This window comes from Macrobrachium nipponense, chromosome 5, assembly GCF_015104395.2.
Source record: "Macrobrachium nipponense isolate FS-2020 chromosome 5, ASM1510439v2, whole genome shotgun sequence".
Classification (NCBI taxonomy): Eukaryota; Metazoa; Arthropoda; class Malacostraca; order Decapoda; family Palaemonidae; genus Macrobrachium; species Macrobrachium nipponense.
The window spans coordinates 123,790,815-123,802,525 of record NC_061107.1 but is presented as its reverse complement, the minus strand read 5'-3'; the positions used below and the strand labels follow the sequence as shown (position 1 = coordinate 123,802,525).

At 37.6% G+C, this 11,711-nt stretch overlaps 1 long non-coding RNA gene across 1 annotated transcript; it reads right to left on the bottom strand.

Annotated features, from left to right (window-relative positions):
- Window positions 1-2,066: 2,066 nt before the first annotated feature.
- LOC135215193 (uncharacterized) lies at window positions 2,067-9,399 on the bottom strand. Its single transcript, XR_010314609.1, has 4 exons — window positions 9,263-9,399; window positions 8,324-8,522; window positions 3,873-3,972; window positions 2,067-2,777 (listed from the first exon to the last, which is right to left on the bottom strand). It is a non-coding gene; the product is annotated as an uncharacterized LOC135215193 (long non-coding RNA).
- Window positions 9,400-11,711: the final 2,312 nt, after the last annotated feature.

The following is an 11,711-nucleotide window of genomic DNA, read 5'->3' as shown; positions in this document are numbered from 1 at the left end:
GATATATTTGAATTACTTTGCACTCAAAACCCTTACCAAGGTTCCCTTGCAAAAGGCGTGTCAAGTGTAAAGGAGCATCACAGGTACTTGGATGCTTCCTATAACCATATTGACTATATACTAACAATAATTTAGATTCAACATATCTATATAGTAGATCAAAAATAAGTTTTTCAGCAACTTTGGAGAGCATAGGGAGAATAGAGTTTAGCCTATAGTTAGTGCAGTCTTCAGATATGCGACTCTTTGGAACTATATCACTAAGCTTGTGCTCATCCACAAAGATAATATGTCGACATCAAAATCTATAGAATCTACTAAACTTAGGAGACAAAATGCTAAAAACTTTTTTCCCTTAATTTTTTTTAAACAAAGGGAAGAAACCATCAAAGTCTTCTCTACCCCAGCTATCAAGTTATCCAGAATTTTCTTAACATCCCAGGAGTGAAATGAAAATGTTGTAAGAAGAGTTTCAGGATCAGAGAGAGGACAGCCTCAGCTGATTGCTTTGGTCTTCAAAAACTTAATGAAGCAGTTCAGCCTTTTCCCTGGGACCATTAACCAATCTACCATCATCTACCAGCATGACACAAAGATATATATATATGATGCCAATTTTGTTCATCATAGATGAGGCTGAATAACATTCAAATTTTCTTTTCGAGGAATTATTGTAAATTCTCTTGGCTGTATGGTAAGTTGTATTTGTAGCACGACGAGACTCAACAAAAATGTTACAATTCTCATTTGAATGATTTCGTCTCGACACACTTAATTTGGTCTGTTTATCATGGTAAGCTCGTCTACATGTATCATCAAACCATAGCTAGTCATTTATCCAAAATTTGATGACCTTTCTAAGGACATGTTTAATTAAAATGACCATCAGCAATTCATTTAACCTCGTTTTGAGATCAGGATCTCATACAACATCTGGAATATTAAGTGCCTGACAAGTCTCAATAATGTAATCCCAGTTGGCTCTGGGTTTCAACCAGGCCATTTTTCCAGCAGTGGAATTAGGTAGTGATTTTCGTAATAGACAATTAGTTTTCGTACTACTGAATTGTTCATTTGAAATACATTCATACCATGGAAGATTTAGTAGCGATAAGAAACCCTTACGTTTGTCTCGAAGACTGGGAAGCTTGATCATTTAGATCTCCAAACAGGGAGGCTGAAGAATCAAAGCGGGTCAGGCATTTTTTCCTTTTATGGGTTCACAGTTTTTTTTTTTTTTCTCAAAGGCACTAGAGTGTGATTTAATCATTTTTGTGTGAGGGTTGGGGGGTGTCCTTCAGTATTTTCTGTTTCCATGCGGTGATAGCAATGGCTGGGATTATTTGATGTCATGGTACGACAGCTTACGGAATTCCCCAAGGTAGTTTCTTGAACTTACCAAAAAACTACTAGTCGACGACGGATGAGCCACTTTTATATAGGCTATTCCGAGGCTTATACTTAGATATACACAATACTTCAAGCGACCTGAGGTTGTTCGTCAATCTGTCGAGATTGGAAGAAAAAGTAGGGGAAAAGCCTGAACACATTTACTGCTTGAGTTCTACATGTCAAGAGGCACGCCGTTCAGTCTCACTCTCCTCAATATCCGAAGAATACTCATATTAATTAAAGCCATTCAAAGGTCGTCTTCTTTAAATTAATCTAGGCAGTACATTGACGGTAAAAAGTAGTCATGGTTTCAGGCTTAGAATGGATGCTCTGAAATGATCTTGTAAGAAAATCAGACCTGCTGGTGTAGAAAACCTATCCAAGTGCCATCGCCCAGTTCTTCCTTGCATCAAGAGAGCGCCCAATTTCAACAAAGATGCATGGAAACTTCATGGAACCATAGTACATTAATCTCCTAATTTTTCGCAATTGATGGTGAGTTATCGTCATATTCAGAGACGAAATCTAAGCATGTAACACTGGCTTTTGCTATAAAAAGCAACTAAATGACTTGATACATCAGACATACTCAACATTAATATGTGGAGTAGGTTAAAGGAATAGCAAATACGTATATTAATTTTGTAAAATAAATTTATTAATTTTTTCAACAATACTACACTGCGGAATAGAAATTTAAAATGATCCTTAATATTCGAAAGTCTCAGAGAAGAGAATTAATGTGCATTCTCTGTCTGTCAATAAACATAGGAAAAATATGCTACCAAAGACATTTCCTTAATCCCAATACTCAATATCTGTTAATAAATGCTAAACGTGATAATCTAACAAAGGCAGTTACATAAATAATTACAGTACTAAGAAAAATGATTAAACTACAAATTATCACAAGGGAAAAACAAACTGTTGTTTCTTGTATCATATTTGCCTCAAATAAAAAAAATGAATGCTATTTCTGAGAATGCTGGTGATCTCAAATAACATCCTGCTTTTGCCACAATCCAAATTGGAATCCATTCTTGGACAAATTTCACACAAAACCCCCCAAAATAAGATTTCAAAAAGAACTACGTTGTCGAAAATTTTAAACAATAGATTTCTTTTCCGAAACCTTTAATAAATAAATCCCCTAAAACATACTTTCCAAAAAACAAAAAAAGAACTTCTAAAAACAGTGCTTTTGGTAAAAGCCTCCTAAATTACAATTTATTCAATCTTTCTATTGGCGCTCGCAAATATGGCCAGGTGAGTTGTTACTGGCTCCGTCATCACTCAAGAGGTACCTCCTCCCGTGAACCTTACCAGCAGGAACTAAGCGCCCATGTAGCGTGGTGGGTTTCACGGAGGGTTGGTTTGGCAGCCAGCTGATAGACAGATAGAAGAACATGTGTTAATATTTTGATATTAGTAGGGATGCCAAAATGACATGCTGATAAGTAGATATCATCTAATTGTTCACGACAATTAAAGTAGGACCAAATTCGAGTGACAGGGCGGAGCTAAAACATTGATACAACCCCGACAGATTTCATTCAGGAGAACGTTCCATGAAGACCTTCATCCAAGACCAAGGTGTTTGGCTTTCAGATTTATAACAGTGTGCCGTTTGAACTCCTGTTGCAGCAGCTGCACGGTCCATCAATCTGGATTTGTCAATTAATGGTCCGTGGTTTCTTTTTCCACCTATACATAGTTAAAAAAAACCATAGCAGACGATTCCCTTCGCCTGTTTCCCTTAAACCTACTTTACAGATACTCTCCACTGTTCTGTATGGTTGGTTCATGGTCGTTAAATGAGATTAGAAGACGTATTGACCATACAACATATTTGGCAGTGCAAAAAAATCATACCACGTTTATGACTAGTGTTATTTATACTCTTCTGGGAATAAAATTGATCTGAACGACTTTTTAGATGAAAAAAATGATAATTTCTGAGACAAATTTATATAGTTATTTCAAAATACTAGTTCAAAATCATTGGCATACCATGAATTTTGTACATATGAACCACACTATTATTCTACTTTGGCTCTGTCCTGCTACTCGATTTTGGTCCTTCAATAATAGTAAGCATCACCATATCAGAGAATGACCCTTCCTCTAATGAGGTAACAAGGTGAACCACTCAGGAAACTCTTTAATATTCTTCTCAGTTCAGTACAGAATAAAACGGCGTTCAATGATGCATGGAGCATTACTTCTTATTTTACCAATTTTCCGAGAATGTAGGAAATCAAAATTTACCCTCTGAAGGTAACACGTAATTGATATATAATTTCTATTTCCATTTCATCATACTTAGAGAGGTATTGTTTTCGGGTTTTGACATTTTTCAAAAGTTTATTTTCGTAAAAATTAGGCAAGAAAATAGATTAAAGTTATTAACATTAGGTCCAAATAACCAGAGTTCTAATTAAGAAGTTTAACGAAAACTTATAGAAAATTTTTTTACGTACATATTTGAGAGGAGGTTTATGGGCTTATTATTGACCCACTGCCACTCGCGGTTCGACCCAAAGGCGCCAACCCAATATACCCAGCTTCCATGAGTGTAAACTGAAATTGAAGGGAAATCAAAGAATAAAGAGAATTAGGAAGAAAAAAATTAAAAAAGAGTTCTTTCAGGCAAAATAAGTGGCAATAAAACTGGCTTTGTATTTAAACAGGAAATTTGTTATCGAAAGAAAAAGGAAAGCGATACTTTATGTTAAAGTTTCAATCAAGGATGTTACCACTATTAAATCAAAAGTTAATGATTCCATGCATGTCTTAAGTAGTAAACACGATGTCAAAAGTTCAAGAATAGTAGTGCCGCTTTCGTTCCATTTACCAATCAAAGGAAACTCACACTAAAAGTTAGCAAGAACTCAAGCTTCTGGAATAACTATACGAGGGCTCTACGACAATTCTATTATCGAGAAATTTGCATAATATAATCATGTCTGTCTAGTTAAGGACTGGCAAGAAATTGAACCTTAGGGGATGTTATACCAAATGGGTTAGGCTGTTGTAATGGTTAAGTTTAATGTTTTCTTATTAAAAACATTGGCGAAGAACGTTCTTCAAGTTTTGCTGTAACTCTTGAGCGAAAGTAAGTACAAATACTGATGATAAACTATACAATGCCTGGACATTACATAATAGAAATACAAATATAAAATCAAACAAATGGTACTGAGGTTTCTCTTTTGCCAGTCAAAGAACTCACACCACTTATAAGACAGACCAAACGGAAGGAGAACCACACGGCAATTTTTAGAGTAAAAAGCTGCATGTACTGCAGCTGTGGCATAGCGGGCAAAAGATCTGTTTATCATCGTGGCTTCTTATAGTGGGGCGGTTAAGCAAAAAATCGTGCACTTTGGGTTAAAACAAGCATGAAACTTGGCACACTGTTCCTTTGGACCTGCTATTTAATTCTGGATGTGGATCCACTTCAGCAACCACCTCTGATGGCTGTTATAGACATTTTTCCAAAATGGCCGCCACTTTTAAAATGCTCATAACATTGGCATTCTTCTTCATAGAATCACAATCTTGGTGTCAAAATATACAGTTTTGAGGTTGCCAGAAACAGTGGACATGTCACTAGCATCATATGGCATCCATATTAGTCAATTTTCATTAGGGCTGCCTTTTTTGTCAGATGCTTTGAACTTTAGCATTATTCATCATGGAAGTATAATCTTGGCATCTGAATGAAATAGTACTGAGGGCCCCAGAGACACCTCAACATGTCCCACATTTCGTTGAGACAACTAATTAGTCCCTTTGATTTTAGATATATGGCCACCATATTTCAATTTATTATGATATCGATATAAATTTTGATCATTTCGATGCTACTATAACCAATAGAAGTGTCTACCAGGGCATCTACTATAATGTATGGGTATTCAGCCTTGACCATATCAACTATGCAAGGTGGCTATTTGTCCACATAAGGGATATGTCTCCCTCTCGCAAAGGCATCCTTCCATCTATCAAGAATTCATGGTAGGAGGTTTGTGGCACGCAGGGACTGGACACCCATTTTCTGCAATAAGCACTTGATCAGGCCCATGAGCAAGTCAATGCCTTGGTGAAAGGTGAAGGAGGAGCGGTTGGACTGACTGACAATCCAAATGCCATACAGCGCTGGATGGTTCCTGGCCCAGTGATATCAAGGATGATCGCAGAGTTCGAAGATGTAAGCACTGATGATTCACTAAAGCACCATGAACAAACCCCGTCTACTCAGATGACCTTTTCCAAAGAAGTGACAGCCCTTGTCGATGTCATAGAAGACATGGAAAACCCATTTAAAGAAGACAGTGGGGATCTCCTAACTTTGGACACAAAGGTCATTATGAACTCTGATGTACAGAAGACTGTGGAATCTGTGTACAAGGTGGGCAAGGAGCAACATGATTTATTTATCAAGGAAAGGTTCCTGGATACAACCAAGTTAATCAAGGAACCAATCAAGAAGAATAAATTCCCTTTGTTCTCAAAGAAGAACTGTCAACCTAAACAAAAGTCATAGATGGCAACAATGAAAGAAGATTGCTCTTTGTTTTCAAGAGAAGGCAACCTTGAGGATTTCTTCAAGCATGAAAATCAGCCATGGCCCCCATCACTTTCCAAGGCTGGTGACATGAGTTCAGGGAACAAGGCAGATCTTCTTCATGAGCTTGAATCTATGACCCAACCACCTGAAGGAAGCCCAGAAGTTACAGCTTTGATTTAAGATGGAGCTGTCATTGTACAAATGCTTTCCCCAGAGACATCAAAAATATTTGGAGACTACACCAATACAGTATTCATGCCATAAATTCGACACCAGCTGGAACATGAGAAAAACAGATTGGACATTGTGTGGGATGTGTATGATCCAAACAGCCTCAAAGGAGCCACCAGAAAAAAGAGAGGGACTGGGATATGAAGAAGGGTTGAAGCTGCCTCAAATGTGCCTAGTTACTGGCAAAGCTTTCTTCATATCAACGAAAACAAAACTGAGCTGTTTCACATGCTGGCAGAAGAAGTTACAAATGTACACTCCCCAGGAAAAGGGGTGTATAGCACATATGATAAGCATGTGCTTTCATCACCACTTCGAGAAGACAGAAGTCTTATTGAGCCATGCATACATGAAGAAGCTGATACTCGGATACTCCTTCATCTCCTGGATGCAACTAACAAGGGACATAAAGATGTCATGGTTACGACATCAGACACTGACGTTGTGGTGCTCATCCTGTCTAAGCTACACAGCTTACCTATCAATGAGGTATGGATATCATTTGGAGTAGTGAAGCATCATAGGTCCATCAAAATCATCTGCACTGGCAATGTTTCACTCATTTACAGGCTGTGATACAACCTCCTTCTTTGCAGGAAAGGGAAAGAAGACAGCATGGGGTACCTGGTCTGTTTACCCAGAAGTCACTGATGCATTTCTCCTACTGTCAAATGCCCCACCAAGCATTCCTGACAATGCCTTCAACCTTCTGGAGAAATTTGTTGTTCTAATGTATGACAAAGCATGTGGCCGGTCAAGGTCAATGATGCACGACAGCACCTTTTTTCAAAGCAATCAAGGAGCAGCATACGTTACGAGCAGTGTATCAAGGTGGGTATGTTGGGGAAATACATTACAGAAAGAGCCACAGGTTTCCAAGCCCTGATGAGTGGGGATGGGAAAAAGAGGATGGGTCATGGAAGGGCAAAACATGGACAACACTTGGCCAGGCTCAAGGGGCATGTTATGAACTGATGGCACTGCAACTGCAGAAAGGTATGCAGGGGCTCTGTAAATGCTACAAGGCCAGCCTCCAGTGCACAGCTCTATGCCATTGTGAGGGGCAGTGTTACCAGGACTGATTGAATATCTCTGATAGGGTTATCACATTAAATTGATTCTATTTTCATGTGCCTAGTTAGTGCAATGTCAATATAACATGTATAGATATTTGTCATACTAGGAATGACTTAAACCTCCTTTTGTCTTATACACCCTTTGTGGTAGAGATCCATGTAACACTCGGTTAATAAAGTTTTTTATTTGATTATTTGCAGTAAATGTGGGTTGAAGTTCCTGATATGCAAAGTAATTTTATTTATTATTTGCAATTTCAAACATATGCTCTATGTAGTTCGGCAAAATAGTTGGTTTTCTACTCAAAAACTGATTTAGGATTGTTAGATACACAACCTAAATTATTTGGAACATATATATCGGTAGTATTGTAGATAGATAGGGGAATGCTTTATGATGTGATGAGACCATGGTGGCCCATACTGAAAACAAAGGTTTCTAAACAACTGTCACGTAAAGAGTATGGACATGTCCAGTTTCTCTGGAATCCTCAATACTATACATTTAGACACCTAAATTGTACCTCAATGATTATTTATGCCAAAGTTAAAAGCATCTGACAAAAAAGGCGGCCATACTGAAAATTGACTAATATGGCTGCCTATTGAAATGCTAGTGACATGTCCACTGTTTCTGGCAACCTCAAAACTGTACATTTTGACACCAAGAATGTGATTCTATGATGAAGAACGCCAATGTTATGGGCATTTATTGAAAAGTGGCGGCCATTTTGGAAAAATCATCCATAACAGCCATCAGAGGTGGATGCTGAAGTGGATTCACATCCAGAATTATTTAGAAGGGTCCAAAGGACCAGTGTGCCAAGTTTCATGATTTTAGCCCAAAGTGTACGATTCTACCTAAAATCCTTCCTTAACTATTATTGTGGGTTGGGTAGGACACTAGTTATATGACGGGTTAGGTAATGACTATCGATGTATTTATGTGAAAATCAAGTTGAAGATCTTCAAAAAACCTAGTTGCGATGCAGTTTTACCTAAATTCATGACTAATATAAGGTGAAGGTATATAGCGGCAATAACACCTTACGTGAGAAATTGATGTCGAGGTGTTCCGAAATGGCAAAGAATTTTCTCTCTTCTTCTAAGGTAACCAAGTCCCCATTGGATTGCTGGCAAGATGCCCTGGCTTCCAACCAGTCTAAGGGTCGACCTGGCCCTCCTGCAGGCGCCGTGATGTTCGCGAATATACACCAGCGTTTCAACTTGCTGGTAAGGAGAAGAGCAGCCTGAAGAAGGGAAACGACAGAACGTGGGTCAGACAGTTTAAAATTTCGCTATTTTTTCTTTTTATTTATTCCTTGGCAATATACACTCGTGCGCACTATATCACAAACACACACACACACGGACACACACACACACACACACACACACACATATATATATATATATATATACCGGGTGTTTCGAAATTAGACCCCCCCCCCCCCCCGATCCCTCCACAGAACAAATGGAAAGTTGTGAAGTTTTCTGCTATAGCTTATCTCCAAGTACATGATCTTAATTTTCTATTAAGCTATTTTTCATTGTAAATTTCTTGTATTTTCAGACTGAGTGACGGAGTTAGATACAGCCGTGGCTAACAACTTGGATGCCACTCAAAATATTAAATACTCAGAGAGAACTTAAATAAATACCTGTTCGAATTACTTTGGATTTTGTCCATATCAATTTTAGTTTATGCTGTACAGGGGGGGGGGGGCGCTCTAATTTCGAAGCACCTGTATATAAGTGTATATATATATATATATATATATATATATATATATATATATATATATATATATATATATATATATAATATTTAATCCCTCTCATAATAAGAACATGGATTTTTAATTTCATTAAAAGATACATTTTTAAGAATGACAGGTGGGAACCCAGTGAAATAAGAAAAATGCAAAAGAGTATACCCATCAGTTAAGAGAAGTCCACCACAAAATCATAGTATAAACACTGAACTCACCGCTGGCCACAGAGGCTATCACACTCCCGATTAAGTATAGCAACGTTAACGAAACAGAAGTCATCTTGATGTCGTCTTGATTTTACGGACTATGAATTTATGGAGCAGCCTCTCTCTCTCTCTTTCTCTGTGCTCTTCGGAGTAGAATCACCAGCAGCAGTGCTGATCACCTTTTATATTGGAAGCTTGAAAACTGGTTTGTGGCTTCGTGCATTTATTCGCATCTCATTTTCTGTATTTTGTTTTTACTTCCGAGCGAATTCAAGGTCGATTTTGTATTCAGTGTTGGCGGTAAGGGTTGTAGACGTTATTACATTTCTTTAAGCAAAATATAATAAAAATATCAAATATACTCTTGCAACAGGAAATTTGTTACGTTGAGGACCAGAAGTGGTCTCCGAAAAAAAAAGCAGGAAGGGCACAATAATGAAAAAAACTAGGAAAAGTCCCTGAATAGAAACATGTTTATTTTTTTGTGATGTGGACACACTCACACGCATACACACACAGGGAATGGCGAGATTCACCTTTTTTAAAATCTTGCAGATAATGATATACTTAAAAGAGAGAGAGAGAGAGCGAGAGAGAGAGGAGAAGAGGAGAGAGAGAGAGAGAGAGAGAGAAAGATGTGGGTATTTGTATCTGAGTATTGATTTACATAACATGTACGGCATTTTATGGATACTCATGGAAACAACTGCCAAAAATGTTTGATAACGCATTTTGAGTAACAAAATCCTTCGATTATAAGGTAGTTTGCATTAGACGAAATATTAAAATTTCAAACAGGGAAAATAATAAAATTACTTGTAATTGGTATTGATTTCATTATGGTAAACATTAGTCAAACACTATTATTAATTAATTAATTAATAATACAGAAGATGTTACCTATTCATACGGAACAATCCCATACCTACAAAAGAATGGTGTTCATTAGGAAGAAGTAAGACGAGGCAAATGAAATACTGAAAGAATAGACTCCACGTTTTAAAAAAGAAAATAAAAATCGTAAATTAACGAATAAATAAAAATGTATCAAAATATAAGGAGAATAGTAGAAAGGTATTGATATATTATACCTTCCCTTGAATTTCTGAAGTTCCATTCGCACGACTTCCTCCTTGGGCTGTTCTATACAGTCCAATGGTGTGAGGAATAAAGGACCTCTGGAACTGAGAAGTTCGACAGCAAAGCGCATTTACTGCATATTGGTGCTGCTGTTCAGCGAATCTGGTCGTTCTCGGAGAAAAATGGGACTCAAGAATCAATTGTGAATGTGAAAGATCTCTATTGAAACGCAACTTATGACAAAGTGACAAACAAGAGACCATCCGTTGATGGTCCAAGTTTAACTACTACTATCAGGAAACAGAAACCTACCACCACGATCCTCTCTATCTAAAAGATAAATTTCTGGCAGACACAGACCAACACAACGGAGAACAGCTTTCTATTAAAGGGAATACAAATTGCCTAAAACAGGTTGCATTGATTTTATCACTGTCAGAATATATGAGGCCTTGCAAACAATGCCTATTTTTCGTATGGTATTTGCAAAAACTTTCATTAGATGTTTCTCAAAAGTTTGATTTGTCTAAAGTTACACCTAGAATAGTTAAAGCTTCAGACTCGTTCAGGAAAGTTCCATCCACCTGAAGGGGAGGATATAGTGGGAAATCTGTACTACTATGAGATTCAGGGCCTCTGTAACACGGTTTTTTGGACTTTGCTTCTTATCAAAGCATCGGATGTAGCTGAAAATTGACATATGTATAATTTACAACCACACACAAATTTTGGCAGCATTAACAATGACATAAACCTGATAGTTTTAATTTTTATAGAGTAAAAATTATCCAGCCGATGCCATGGCCAATGATTACGAGCCAAGAGTCGAAAAACATTCATTACGTAAGCAAGGTAAACAACATTTGACGAAATGTTGCCCCGCCCATCCACCAGACTGAAACTCATTCACCTTATTCCATCGGCTCTGAAACCCATAGCAGTCAATAATGGCTAACAAGATTTGGAATTTTCCCCGTGGTTGCAAAACTGCATTTGTCTTACGACTTGCAACTTTTTACAGTCAAGAGAAAGCCTGTGGCCATGACACAGACTTTATGAATGGCGTAACGATACATAGATGTGGGTGGGGTATCTGTGCTAGCGTAGTAATACTACTGTAGTAATAGCAGTAATATACATGAATTAAACGTTTAGGCCAACTGCCCTGGGAATCTCCTTGAGGATCATTTAGCACTTCTTGCAACTACTCGAGAAATGAGTTTTTATAGCCAGAAGTTAAATTTTCTAATCCAAAAATGCCCATGATAGCCTTCAGTGTTATCCTGAATTATAACGAGGCCAAAGTGGGTGGAGCCTCATGAAGTCATCGTTCTGATGATAATTATTGGTGAAGGTTCAAAGCCAAAATGCTGTAACG